The sequence below is a fragment of the Pleurodeles waltl genome, chromosome 7 (genome assembly GCF_031143425.1).
Source record: "Pleurodeles waltl isolate 20211129_DDA chromosome 7, aPleWal1.hap1.20221129, whole genome shotgun sequence".
NCBI classification, from domain to species: Eukaryota; Metazoa; Chordata; class Amphibia; order Caudata; family Salamandridae; genus Pleurodeles; species Pleurodeles waltl.
The window spans coordinates 638,190,193-638,203,057 of NC_090446.1; the positions used below are offsets into that span (position 1 = coordinate 638,190,193).

General features: G+C 43.4%; 1 long non-coding RNA gene across 1 annotated transcript in view; it reads left to right on the forward strand.

Moving 5' to 3' along the window:
- LOC138304498 (uncharacterized) overlaps positions 1 to 12,865 on the forward strand; it is a 107,925-nt gene that overhangs the window by 55,564 nt on the left and 39,496 nt on the right. The window contains exon 2 of the long non-coding RNA XR_011205580.1: positions 1,409 to 1,508. This is a non-coding gene — a long non-coding RNA (uncharacterized lncRNA). The remainder of the gene's footprint in view (positions 1 to 1,408; positions 1,509 to 12,865) is intronic.

The window sequence follows — 12,865 nt, forward strand, 5'->3', positions numbered from 1 at the left end:
TTTGATATTGTTGATTATTCACCCATTTTACCCTCTCCCATTCTCAAACCTTTTTCCTACATACAACTTAAGTTGCATCATAATTACCGCTAGTTAAATTCTGACCTGTTCTTTACATACACTGCAAATGCTTTTTGTGTGCTACCACTATTGATACTCACTTGGTTTTATGTTTTTAAATATGCATATTTGCATCAGCAACTTTAAGTAAACGTTAAACAGCGGTATAATGTAAAGGCAGGGTTAGGTTAAACTTTTCTTTTTTGAGCTGTTGGCTCGTTTTATAAACCTTTTCATTACTTGATGATGATTTGTGAGAAGAACTCTAGAAATGAAACAGTGTAATGCCAAATGTTTTCAATGTTACGGAGAGTAAATATACTAAAAATAAAAACTTTGTATAGAAAAGGATCAGAGCAATAGCCATTAAATTATATTTTTTAAATATGGCCTAGACGGACATAGCAGCCCACAGGCCTCTTTGGCGTGTGCTAATCTCGACCAATTTTAATGTGTTTTGCAGGGCAGATGCAACCGACCCCAGTTTCACTGCACTAAGACCAAGTGTCACTTTCACTGTACTTTACTGTGATCTGAGGCCATGACCGCCCCACCCCTTTCTAGTATAAACCAAGTGACATTATGCTTTATGACAATGGCCCCACAAAGTTATAGGAGGGTCTCCCATGGGGTGAAGTTCAAAGACACTCGGTGCTTGCTGCAGGGCCTTGTGTTATGCAACGGACCATTGTGATGTAAAGTACTGTCAGTGTGATAAAAGGTAGCTCATAATGTGTTTTCACCTGTAGTCTATGGTGAGCAATGTAATGCCTGTAACATGATACAGCTGGTTAAAGGATTCCCAAACGAGTTAAAGTGAGAAAGCACAACCTCTAACAGCTGTTTCAGGTCTGGGGGTACGTGTTGAGTGACCAAGTAGGATACTCTAGTCAGGTTTTCAGAATATCCACATTTGCTATACAGCTGTACGATGTACATGCATTTTAGAGTACTTTTTGTATATTTGTGTCACCCTGAAATCCCAACTGGGATTCTTATTTGGTGGGTCAAGGAACCTAGGTTTAATTTCAGTGTTTTATTCGAGGATTTAAATCCTGTCACAGTCATCGAAAGAAACCTTTTTTCTGACTTCGTTCTGCTGCATCTTAAACTTTAAAATACAAACAGCTCCGCCCACCATCCATTTAAAGCAGGGGGCGGGAGCACTGTGCTTCACTGGGGTGAGAGGCGTCTTCATTTAAGCGTCAGTCTTTAAAGACCGTTCATTTATTCCACAAATGCCAGCTCATGTTGCTTTCTTTACTATGACTATAGCCTTGCTGTAGAGCTACTGCCTACAGGTTCCTCTAATGTCTGCTAATGTAGCCTCTTCTTTTGTTCTGAACAGGGCTTAGAATGGACATATACTCTCATACAGAGACTCCCTACAGCTGTTTAATTTGGAAGAGTAGCTGCACTTCTCAGCCACAAACAGGTGTTCTGAGGCAGTGAGTACTTTCACTTTTTTTACTGACTGGCTAGGGGAAGAAACCATGTATTGTGCTATCTTATAATTGCATGCATATGGCGCCTGCATATAAAAGAGGTCTGACTATTGCATTAAGCTGCTCAAACAAATAACAGGTCTCAAACTGTTACCAAAATGCATTTCTGATGCCCCGCACCTTTTTTGTCCTGTCTGTGGCTGCTACCTGAAGCACACCTCCTTATTTGCTCCTTCGAGGCGCTCCGTCGTTCTCCTGGTCAGTATCTCTCCCGTGACGCAGACATCCCTCCGCTCCCGAGCTACAGTGCTTCATCTCAGACTCACAGCTGACCAGAGATGCAGCACTGCACCTCGGGCCTGAAGGTGCTCCCGGGTCCTCCTGTCCGCCGGTTCATCCGCCTGGAAGCAGCGCTCTCCTCCCCGACGCGGAGGACAAGAGACAGGCACTGCTGCCTCACAGCGCCTCGAGGTGCGCCGTAAGCCGTCTTCAGCTTGAAGGCACTGCATGCGTTCTCTAAAATGAACAGAGACCCACCAACCGACCAGCACATCGTGGGTGTTAAGTGAAGGGAGCCCCTGCAATCGTTGCACGACCATGGGGAAAGTGACGAACATGATAGCATGTAAAACATCTGAACATAATGTAAAATATGAAAATATATGTCTGCGTGAGGTAACAGATCAGGACCCGTGTGTGTCTGTCAGCCTCTATCATTCTGTCTGCTCCCATGTCTGCCTGTTACTATTGTGTCGCTCACTCTACAGGTTAACTGTTTGACTTTTTATCTGGCTCCTGTCTGGCGATCTTCCAATCTCCCTGACTGTATGACTGCACACATCTCTGTCTGCCGCTTTTTGTCAATCTGCGACTGTTAACCTGCCTGTCAAACTATATGTCTACGTGACTGTTGCATAGATGTTTGGCTGTCGGTAAGGCAGCGTTCCTGTCTGTCAGTGTGTCTGCATGTCTGCCTGTGGGGTGACTCCCACGTATGCCAATAGCAGGTAAATTCGGAACTCTTTGCCATCCTTTCAGGGCTGTATTTCTTTCCGACAGCTTCTGTGGGCTTTGTATAGGAGAAGGGTTCCTCTCTTGACGTTTCCCCATCTCTTGAAAACTCGTTTGAGTTTGTTTTTCTTTTTGGCACGTTCTCTGGTTATCCCATCACTGCAAGTCAGCGCCTCCCTGTTGGGGTAAAAAAGCACACGGTTAAATGTAACAAATTCGCTGGCAAATGAGATTATCATAACACTTTGATCTTTGGTTACATCTTTGTGTAATAGAATCACATATTAATAAATAATGTAATGTACTCGCTGCCATTCTCCTGAGGATTTATAGTGCTATAATACTGGGGAAAGTATTCGGCCACTCCAAGGCACTTATTTTATGGCCAATAAAGGCGGAGTTGAGCGAGGGCATGGGTACTAAAATAATAGAGGTAGAGGAAGTGAGTCAGACATACTCTCTACCTTGATGACAGAGCAGAAAATGACACCAAGTGACACAAGAAGTGACATTGCTGACCCTATCTCTGATGCATCACGATAAGTGACATCATGAAAGTGGGTAAAACAAATGATAACTGAAGAATGACATCATAAAAAACTTCAAAATCACATTTTAGGAATAGTAAATCCATAAAACTGATTGTAATTTTCTAATATTTCACTGAAATTGTTCTTTCACACGATATCTATATCAATGCCCGGAGATGCAGTGGTACGTTAAATATTCGGTGAAATATAAATGTGATAAAGCAGCTGAAAGACCCTCCGACCTTTTTTTTATATTGTTTGTTTATTATAATTGAATAATAGACACCTTTACATTTTTACTATCACATAAGTGTACAATTTAAAAGTATACACGATATATCAATAACATTTACAATCTATGACATAAATCATATTCACACTTATTTCTTTAAAGAAAGAAAGGAAAAAAAGAAAGAAAGAAAGAAATTGTGACCTCTGCTTTCTGTGACTTTTCCAGGGCAATAACATCCACTTAAGCTTTCAACAGCAATGAGGAGGCAGTGATTACCAGTCCTGAATAAAATCCTTTATTATAAATCCTCATGTTTGTATGTACCCTGCATGTGATTCCACCCGCTGCTCATACCAGAATGATAGGTTTGCTTCTCAGGGTGGTAGCAGACTATTATCCATTCTTTGATTTTGGACATTGCGATATTTATCATTATTCAGGTATAATAGTTTACATATTTTTTTCCTAGGAATGGACTTGGGCCTTTGTCTCACATTTAGGGGCTTGGGGTGCACGTGTACGGGTAATGGTCTGGGAATGCATCTAGGGCTGAGGATGTCTGGGACCGCCCTCCAGGCAAGTGCTCGAGGGAGGTGTGATACTTAAGTCTATTTGATGCAGATGTTTTCAATATTTCTACACCCTTCACTGTGGCATATGATTTGCAATGTTTATGATGTCAGAAATAATTGCAGAAACGTATGTTTCCCAGATTTCAGTACAAATGCTGAGTTGTCAATGTGGTCTAATAATTCTTCGAGTGGGGAGGGGTTTTGCATTCCTTCCACATCCTCACCCTAACTGGAGACACACCAACCAGAAATTCCCTTCCCTTAAATAGGGCGCATACCTCCGTTTCTAAAGTGATGCAGCGTGGCACTACGCTGCGCCACTTTTCCATAAATCTGGCCCCAAATATGCAGCTAGTGATTTTTGGGGCCAATAATGTGACATAAAACCCTCTGAGACAGGAGGATTCTGCCAGAGCCTAGTCACACATGACCTGTCTTTTGATCCAGATCTTAAGCAGCCACAGTCCCAGCTTTCCCCCGAAGCTGTGTGATCTTAGGCAGCTCGTTCTGCACCTGAGATAATCCCCCGTTATGCTTGACTCATCCATCCAGCCCCTGGACCAGAGGTCTCCAAACTTTTTAATGCTGCGCCCCCCAGTTGAAAAATAAAAATCATTGGGCCCCCCTCAGAATTTTTCACAATTATTTTATAAACATGGCAATGTTTAAATATGTCTAAACATATTTAAACATTGCAGTTAAGTAATGTTACCTTTTTAAAACAGCAATAACATGCTTCTGCTTAAAACAAAGGCCTGTTATCTGTATAATATTTATTTTGGCCAGAGTCTGGGCCACCCCTGGGATCACTTCAGGCCCCCCTAGGGGGGCCCGCCCCCCAGTTTGAACACCACCCTGGACAGATGGCACACCCGCCGCTTGCAAGTTCCTTGTAACACAAATAAAAGTAAGCGAAACTCGACAGTTGGGATGCGTGTTCCGTTCACTTCCTCGTGCAAGTTCATTAGATCCTTAGATCCGGAGCAGACCAAACGCACGCAAGGATCTGTCAGATGTTTCCTATCCGGTTTAAATATTTAGGTTTTCTGTGGTGATTCATGTGTCAGGCGCATGTTTCCGATAAAAAGGCACCTTACGAAGAGGCTGAAAACGAGCCTCAGACTGTAAGGACATCGACCGCTGCTAGATGACCTTCATTTGTGAGAATGTAATTGAATTGCCCCAATGTTTTTCACAGGAGCCCTCCACCACTCTGCCCAACGGGCGACTGCCAGGCATCACCACCCTGCTAGGCACTAGACCTCATAACACGAACACTGCACCTCGGTGGTCCCCATTAGGACATTGGGATACTTCACACACAGGATCAAAGACAACCTCCTTCCAAGCACACGCCCTGCATGGCCTAGCTTGCTACAGACGTAGGTAAGCGCTACAGAGTCCCATATATGTCTAGTAAGAGCTATATACATGCTGCAATACAATACAATACCAAGGCTGTCTAGTCTTGTTTCCACCTCCTGCCTCTTTCTTCCACACCACCTACAACCTCCCACTTTATCACTTTTTTGAACATTCTTTTTCTGCTTTCTCTGTCTCTGATTTCCTCGTTTTTCTCTTCCTCCTGGTTTCTCTGTTTTCTTTCTTTATCCTCTCATGCTCAGGGTCAATGTATGCGGTTGGGAAATAAGTTCCCATCCCCAACAAGCATTTGGAATACAATGGGTCTTACGGTTGCCCGAGTTAGAGCTATTAGAGCTGCAAATTCCTAACTGGACTTTTCTTGCCAATTAAATTGAAAATGAAAAGTAAAACAGTTTGACATAAGCGAGCTGATTCAAAGCACCACGACCACCATGAGCAAGAGTGCACCGGAGAGATACAAAAAAAAGAACTTCGCCCACAGCCAAATGGCAATCGTGCAATTATTCATATAACATGGGCAGTCTGCAAGGCGGTTATAAAACCACCCCAAGGAGGGACAAACATAAAGGATTTACCAATGATAACAAAGGATTTTTGAAAAGCAAGCCCATGAATGAGTGAAAGTGAAGGGCATGAGGTGGGCATTGTTAAAAGCCCACAATAATTACTATAGGTCAAAGCACTTGCGAGATCTTGCGTTTGCTTGAGTTAGAGCTATTAGCGTTGTAAATGGCTAACACGACTTTTCTTGCCACTTAAATTGAAAATAAAAAGTAAAACAGTTGACATAAGTAAGCCTATTGGAAGCGCCATGGCCACCATGAGCATGAGTGCAAAAGAGAGACACAAAAAGAAAAAGAAGTTTGCTCGTAGTCAAATATATTGGCAATCGTGCATTAATCCATGTAATGGGGGCAGTCTGCAAGGTGGTAACAAAATCGCCCCAAGGTGGGACAAACGTAAAGCATTTACCAATGATAACAAAGGATTTTTGAAAAGCAAGCCAACTAATGAGTGAAAGTGATGGGCGTGCGATGGGCGTGGTTAAAAGCCCACAATGCTTACTACAGGTCACAGGGCTTGCGCGCTAGACCTGTAAATGGGCACCGTGCCCATCACCTGCAGTCACCAGCAGAAATGAAACCCTGCTCTAGGCCTGAGGACTGGCCTGCGTATTCCCTGATTGTCCAGTGTCCTGGAAAGCTGACAGGGCCAGGGCAGAGTCGGTCATGTGTCAGTAAAGCCGGACTGGCCTTTGAGAAAATGTGGAGAATTGCAGAATGCTAAAGCTTCTAAAAGAAGCGAAGGGCTCAGCAGAGTCAGACGAAAATCTACAGACCTGGGCTGGCATGTAGGAACTTCTGGAGAGTTAGGGCACAAGCTGGGGATACACACGGGTACATGGTGTCCACCCACTATTTTTCCATGGTGGACGCTGTCCACCCTGCAAGCAGTGGGCCCACTGAAGTATGCTGAATATGTCCTGGTGTAATTTTCAGACACCGGGAAACATTCAACAGCACCTGCAACTTGTCTGCTCTAGTTTTGTGCAGCAATGTGCGGTCGGCAAGGGGGCTTTCATGTTTCACACGCCTGCTGGGCCTATAACAAAGGCCGAATACAAAGGGCCATCAGGCCTCCTTTTGTTCCACTATCCTGATTGGGACCTTTCCGATCCTCACACCTAGATGAAACTGCAGGGGAGGGGAAACAAAGACAAGCAGCTTTTTGTAATCACTTCACAAATATTTAAGAGAGGCATATATTTTACGGTGTCCAGCCCCTATATATAAGAGTTGTGCCTGCACTGTAAGAATGTCATGTGTTGCTTTGTCCCATTATTAAGACAAATTAAAATTTAAATACAACTATTTTGTTTTATTTCTTTTATAGCACTACTCTTCCCAGTGTAGGGTGTCAGAGCGCTGTACATCAGACGTACACATTATACATTGACAAATTCTGTAGATGTGTAAATCAGTGTAGAAGTTGTGCTACATAACATAGTGAGGGTTACAAGGTGTAGCAGTCACATTTCCTTCATAGCTTGCCGTGCTATTTTAGAAAGAACACAATTTATGAACTGCTGGTAACAAAATAATGTGTGTTAAAAGTAGTAACTTGCTACCTTAGCGATATAAAATAAAAAATCTGTCATCTGCAGATGCTTTGCAAGAGGAGCATTAACCCTCTACACTACTTTGATTCAAAACTGGGACTAGAGAAAATACAGGTCTCTCTGGCAAATGCATCACCCTCCAAGTTACCTTACCATTAATAATGTTCTCTGTGAATTACTGGGCACACAAAGATTGCTGCAGCAGGTGCCTTAACCCTGTAAGATATTTTGAAATGGAGACTTTGCAACCAATTAAGCAGAATAGATTTAATGCTGCATTTCTCCTTGTTGCAAACTTCTTTGGGGCAGAGTTTAAAAAAAGACTAAGGGCCTGATTACAACTTTGGAGGAGGTGTTAATCCGTCCCAAATGTGACGGATATGCCACCAGCCGTATTATGAGTTCCATAGGGTATAATGGACTCGTAATACGGCTGGTGGTATATCCGTCACTTTTGGGATGGATTAACACCTTCCTCCAAAGTTGTAATCAGGCCCTAAATGTGTAAATTGAGGACTAGATATTGTGTTGGGTTGTGGCATGATTTTGGCACAAACCAGACACAAAATCTCATTTACTAAATCTCATAATGCGCTCGGGTGTGATATCCACTTCCTGTGATTGCATGATGCTGCACTGTGATGTCACGCACCATGATGTTACTTGCATACTGCCTAACCTGTTTAGTCCCCCCACTTTGTTTTTTTAGTACTTGTGCCCTGTGGAGAGTGGTTGAAATTCTCCGGCATCTGAAAGGTGTGTAGTGCCAGACGTGACAGCCACATGCTTGTAAAGCTTGTCTGTCCTTTTGGAAAAACTGGTGAATTCTTGAAATGCTGAAAGGACTTCAGGGCTGGAGCCGAGCCGTTTCCTAAGATGGGAGATGGACTGAACCTGGGGAGTTTGCTGTCTTTGAAATGTAGGTGGGGCAGACTGAGATTCCTCCAGAAAGTCAGATAGAGTAGCCCTTCAGACGATCTGGAATTCCAGGACTGCCCAGCACTTCCCCGGACTGGGAAAGACTGCTTCCTCCATCTGGTTTGCCCAAAAGTGTTTTCTGCTTAAAGTGAGCTTCATTCCTGAGCTTGAACATTTCCTGTTGTCTTTAATTGTAAACTACTTGCAGCTGCCCTAAGCAAGAGGGGCAGACCTCTGGTGACCATGGGGAGCTCTAAAGAGGAGACCAAGGGTCACCTGGGAGTCTCGCTCCCTAGGCAGCCTCCAAATGAGACTGTTCAGGAACAGGAATTTAGGGCCTGATTTATGAAAAGTTAGCACCACCTTTGCATCATTTTTTGAGTAGGCCTACCACACTGAAGAGAATGTATCGGTGCACGGAGCCACCAAAGCCCTCACATGTGGCAGATTCGGGGAGATGACGTCCCCACTTTCAGGAATGTACAGGAGAGACAGGCGCTTTACATGTTATATGCTTTAAAGTCACAACATTCAGGGTGAAAAAGAGAGACACCAATTACAGCGAACCTGGGACAAGCACTACAGATAAAATTAGAGCAGAGACATCCGAAAAGAAGAGGCACTGAAACCAGTGCTATAGGAGTGACACCCAGAGTTCACAGGCATTGCAGCCAGTGCTACAGCAGTAACACCTAGAGAATAGGCGCTGCAACAAGTGATGCAAAGGAGACATTCAAGGGAGCAGGCACTGCAGGCAGTTCTACATGACAGATACTACTAGAGAAGATGCACTAGGGAGAGCTACGGGGAAGAGGGGCACAGAGAACAAGCAATGCTGCCAATTCTATAAGCGTGACCCTCTAGAGAACAGGCACTGCAACAAGTGCTGCTACTGGAGAAACACGCACATATAAAAGACACTTGAACTGGTGCTGCAAGGGAGACACCGAAAAGAACAGGTACAGCACCCCGTGATTCAAGTGTACCGGAATTGCAGCTAGAACAGGAGTGATACCACCTGAAAACAGGTACTGCATCCAGCTCTACAAAGGAAACACCCAAGGGAACGGCAGTGAAACCAGTGCTATAGGAGAGACGCCTTGAACAACGGGCAGTGGGGCCAGTGCGACGACAGGCGAGACCCCAAAGAGAACAGGCACTGGATCCAGGCACTACACCCAGTCCTTCGGGGGTGTCAGAAGGAGGGAGACCATTCTCTGAATTCACGCTCCGCCAGAGGGCCTGCGCCATTGCCACATGGTGGACACCTTCAGGACAAGGCGCTCTGGTCGCTGTGACAGAAAAAATACCCAGACAGAACACTGCAAACTCACGGGGAAGTGCAAAGTACAGGCGTGTCCAAGTGTGAGGAGCGAGGAGCCGCATCATTCCTCGCATCCAGTGATAGGTCAGCCTCACTCTGACACGGCCATCATTCCACGCTTCATCACTAGACTGCGCACCGTGCATAAGAAGCGTAACGCCCACCCCTCTCATGTGCAGATGTAAAAAAGTGCTTTAAATGGGAAAGCAGAAGTGCAGGTACTCTCCCATTATATGTACTGCAACAGTGCTCAGAAGTGCAGGTACTGTCCCTTTCAAATTAAAGAAGGTACTCAGTACTGGATAGTACCTGCCCATTTAAAGCACTGGATGTATAACAAAACATCCAACTAAACCAAACATACAGGGCCACAGGCCACCAGATTGCGTGCTCACAAAATATAAACTCCATCTAACTTAAGTCACAAGGCCCATGCTCACTAAACTTATCCCATACAGATATGACACAGACACCCACCCCCCGTGATGCACGAGGCAATCACGCCGTTCCTCTAAGAACATATGAAAACCACGAAGGGCTCTTTTCCATCCCATGGATACTCAGCTGTATCTGGCCATATCCGTGGGGTAACACGTATAGAATACAAATATATACTCAACCAATTCTAGAGGCCGGATGCTTCCACTTGGTGAACTGTGGGGCAGATGTATCAAGACTTACCAACGCAACAAAGACACGCAAAGTCTGTATAGGGGATCTGCTTTTCAGGGCATCTTTTCTTGCTCTTTAAAAAGCATCCTTTTTTTAGTACAAATAGCGCTTTGCACTACTTGACATCAAGAGGGTTGGTAATTGGGCATTGTATAGCAACCAGTTTTTTTTGACTGGGCTTTGCATTAAAAATAATGCTTCCTTGAAGCTGGTGCAAACTTGGATAACTCTTTTTATTTCTTCTGGTATTTTACATATTGCATAGGTGCTACACACCACAGCAGAACCTCAATGTGTGAAATATTTTGAAGTTGTCTAAGCCAGCGGTCGAAGTGTATTAAGAAAAGCAAGGGAACTCTGATGTTGAGATGGATGAGGAGGCGATCAGTGAGCGTAACTGCGAGGTCAAAGGCACGGCTAAAAAACAAAATATATTGCAACTATTTTTTGGGTCTTTCTCCCTCAGGTAACTACATTTAAAATAATGCACAGCCTAAATGAAAAAGAAAGAAAAGTTGAGATAATCAGTAGGGAATGGACTTTTGTACATTAAGAAAACTCTGTTGGTTAATACCGTCACTGCAGATGTCTGTCCGTGTAACCAGAGAGACACAGAATTGAAGCCTGAATGAAGCTTTGGGAAATAGTGCCTTGTAAAATGGTAGTGCTACGAGGTCCCAGTCTTTGACAGAAAGCACTGTGAATATTCAAGTCATTATTTTAAACTTGCATTTACACAGAGTATCAGACAAACTGCCACGAAAGGCCCTCAAACATTTAGGTTTAAGATAAAAAAGTGTTTCCAAAATATTGGCAGGTTGAACACAAAGTCTGAATTTCTAGCCTTCCTAAGTAGCTTTTAATGGACTCCATCAAGATTTTCAATGACAGGATGGACAGAATAGATGTGGCGCTCAACGTGTGGTCCGAGGATCCTTGGACGTGCTCGAGGACAACTCAAGTGTCCACAGGTGTTTTCTATAATAAATAATATTAAAATCAATGCAATAAAACTAATAAGGGATATACAAATGAAGCAAAATTGAATTTTAAATCTTTTTCTGTATGTGATTGTGAATTAAACTAAAATAGTTGGTAAGTATATTGGTGTACGCTTGGTTTTGTATATTATTTTAATGTTCAAACCACACAATTTGCTTGGGCCGGAGGTCCCCAACTTCCAGTAATGCCTGAGAGGGTCCACAGAAGTCAAAAGGTTAAGAACTGATAGCGTAGAAGATCAAAAAAATATGTCACATCAGTTAAAACAACAAATGACAAGAAAGGAAGCTGTGAGATCTATGACATCCTATCGTACAACACGCAAAGATGTCCATTTACAGCTGCTTACGTTATCTGAATGTATAAGTGAATGCGTAGGCGCAAGTATGTGTAAAGAATGTGTTTGGCCCTAGCATGTGTGAGTATGTACATATACATGTTTATTTATGTATGCATAAGTGTACATTTACTATGTGTATGCTATTATGTATGTTTGTATAGGTATTTGTATAGCCCAGACGTAGCTAGAAAACAATCGAACACAGTACAAAAGCTGGGGGTCTAAGGGTGCAATGCACAAATAATTGTGGATGGTAAATACTATCATGTGGAGATGTAGGACTTCATTTACACGAAACTGGCTCATAGCTCATGATGTGCCATATTGCTTGCACCACCCTGCGCCCACCTAACGAGACCATGGTAGTGCTGTCTTTACAGTACAGTGCACCATTGCGCTCGTTAGCACAGCTGCGTCAGAATTTCTGACACATTGGTGGAGCTTTGATGGACTAGCCGAAAAAAATGTTGATGCTAGTCCAGCAAAGTTAAGGGGGGACCCATAGAACAAAGCACAGCGTCACTTTAATGTCTGCCCTGAGCAAGTGTTAAAAAATGATGCTAGAATGATGCAGTGAAATCTTTTAGATTTCACTGCACCATTCCTAAGGGCCTCCTTGCGGGTGAACACCCCCCTTGCATACATTATACCTGGTGCAGGTATAACATGGCACAAAGGTTTACAAATTGGCACATTGGTCTCATTGCACCAGTTTGTGAATGCAGCTCGGGTGGGGGACTGTTCTGCGCTGCCGTAGCATCAGAAGAAATGACGCTATGGCGGCGCAAGTGGTTTGTAAATGAGCCCCATAGTGTTCTATGAGCAGAGTTGTCGAAAGATTGAGGCAGTTTTTTTAGAGCAGTTTTTTCTGCATATACTATATGATATTTCAAATACAGAAACATTTCAAAAGCAGTCAGTGGTGATCCAAAAAAAGGGTAACACTGAAAAACTCTCCTAGTCACAGCACCAATCAGACCCCCATATTTTCCCGTGTTCGGGCAAGGATTCTACAGTGTTCTAATCCTGCTTTCTATCTGCTGATGCTCGGCGCATACGCAGATCTCCAGATTTATCATTATTTCTATACATTTACACCAAGACGTGTGGTGGGAGGGTGTCTGTAAATATATGAGTATGTTTACTTGCATGAAAGTGAAAATATGTGACATTTCTTGAATACATGTCAATCTAATTTTTGACTTAATTTGTTGTTTCAGTAAAGTTCAATTGAATTTAATTTGAGCAAGATAG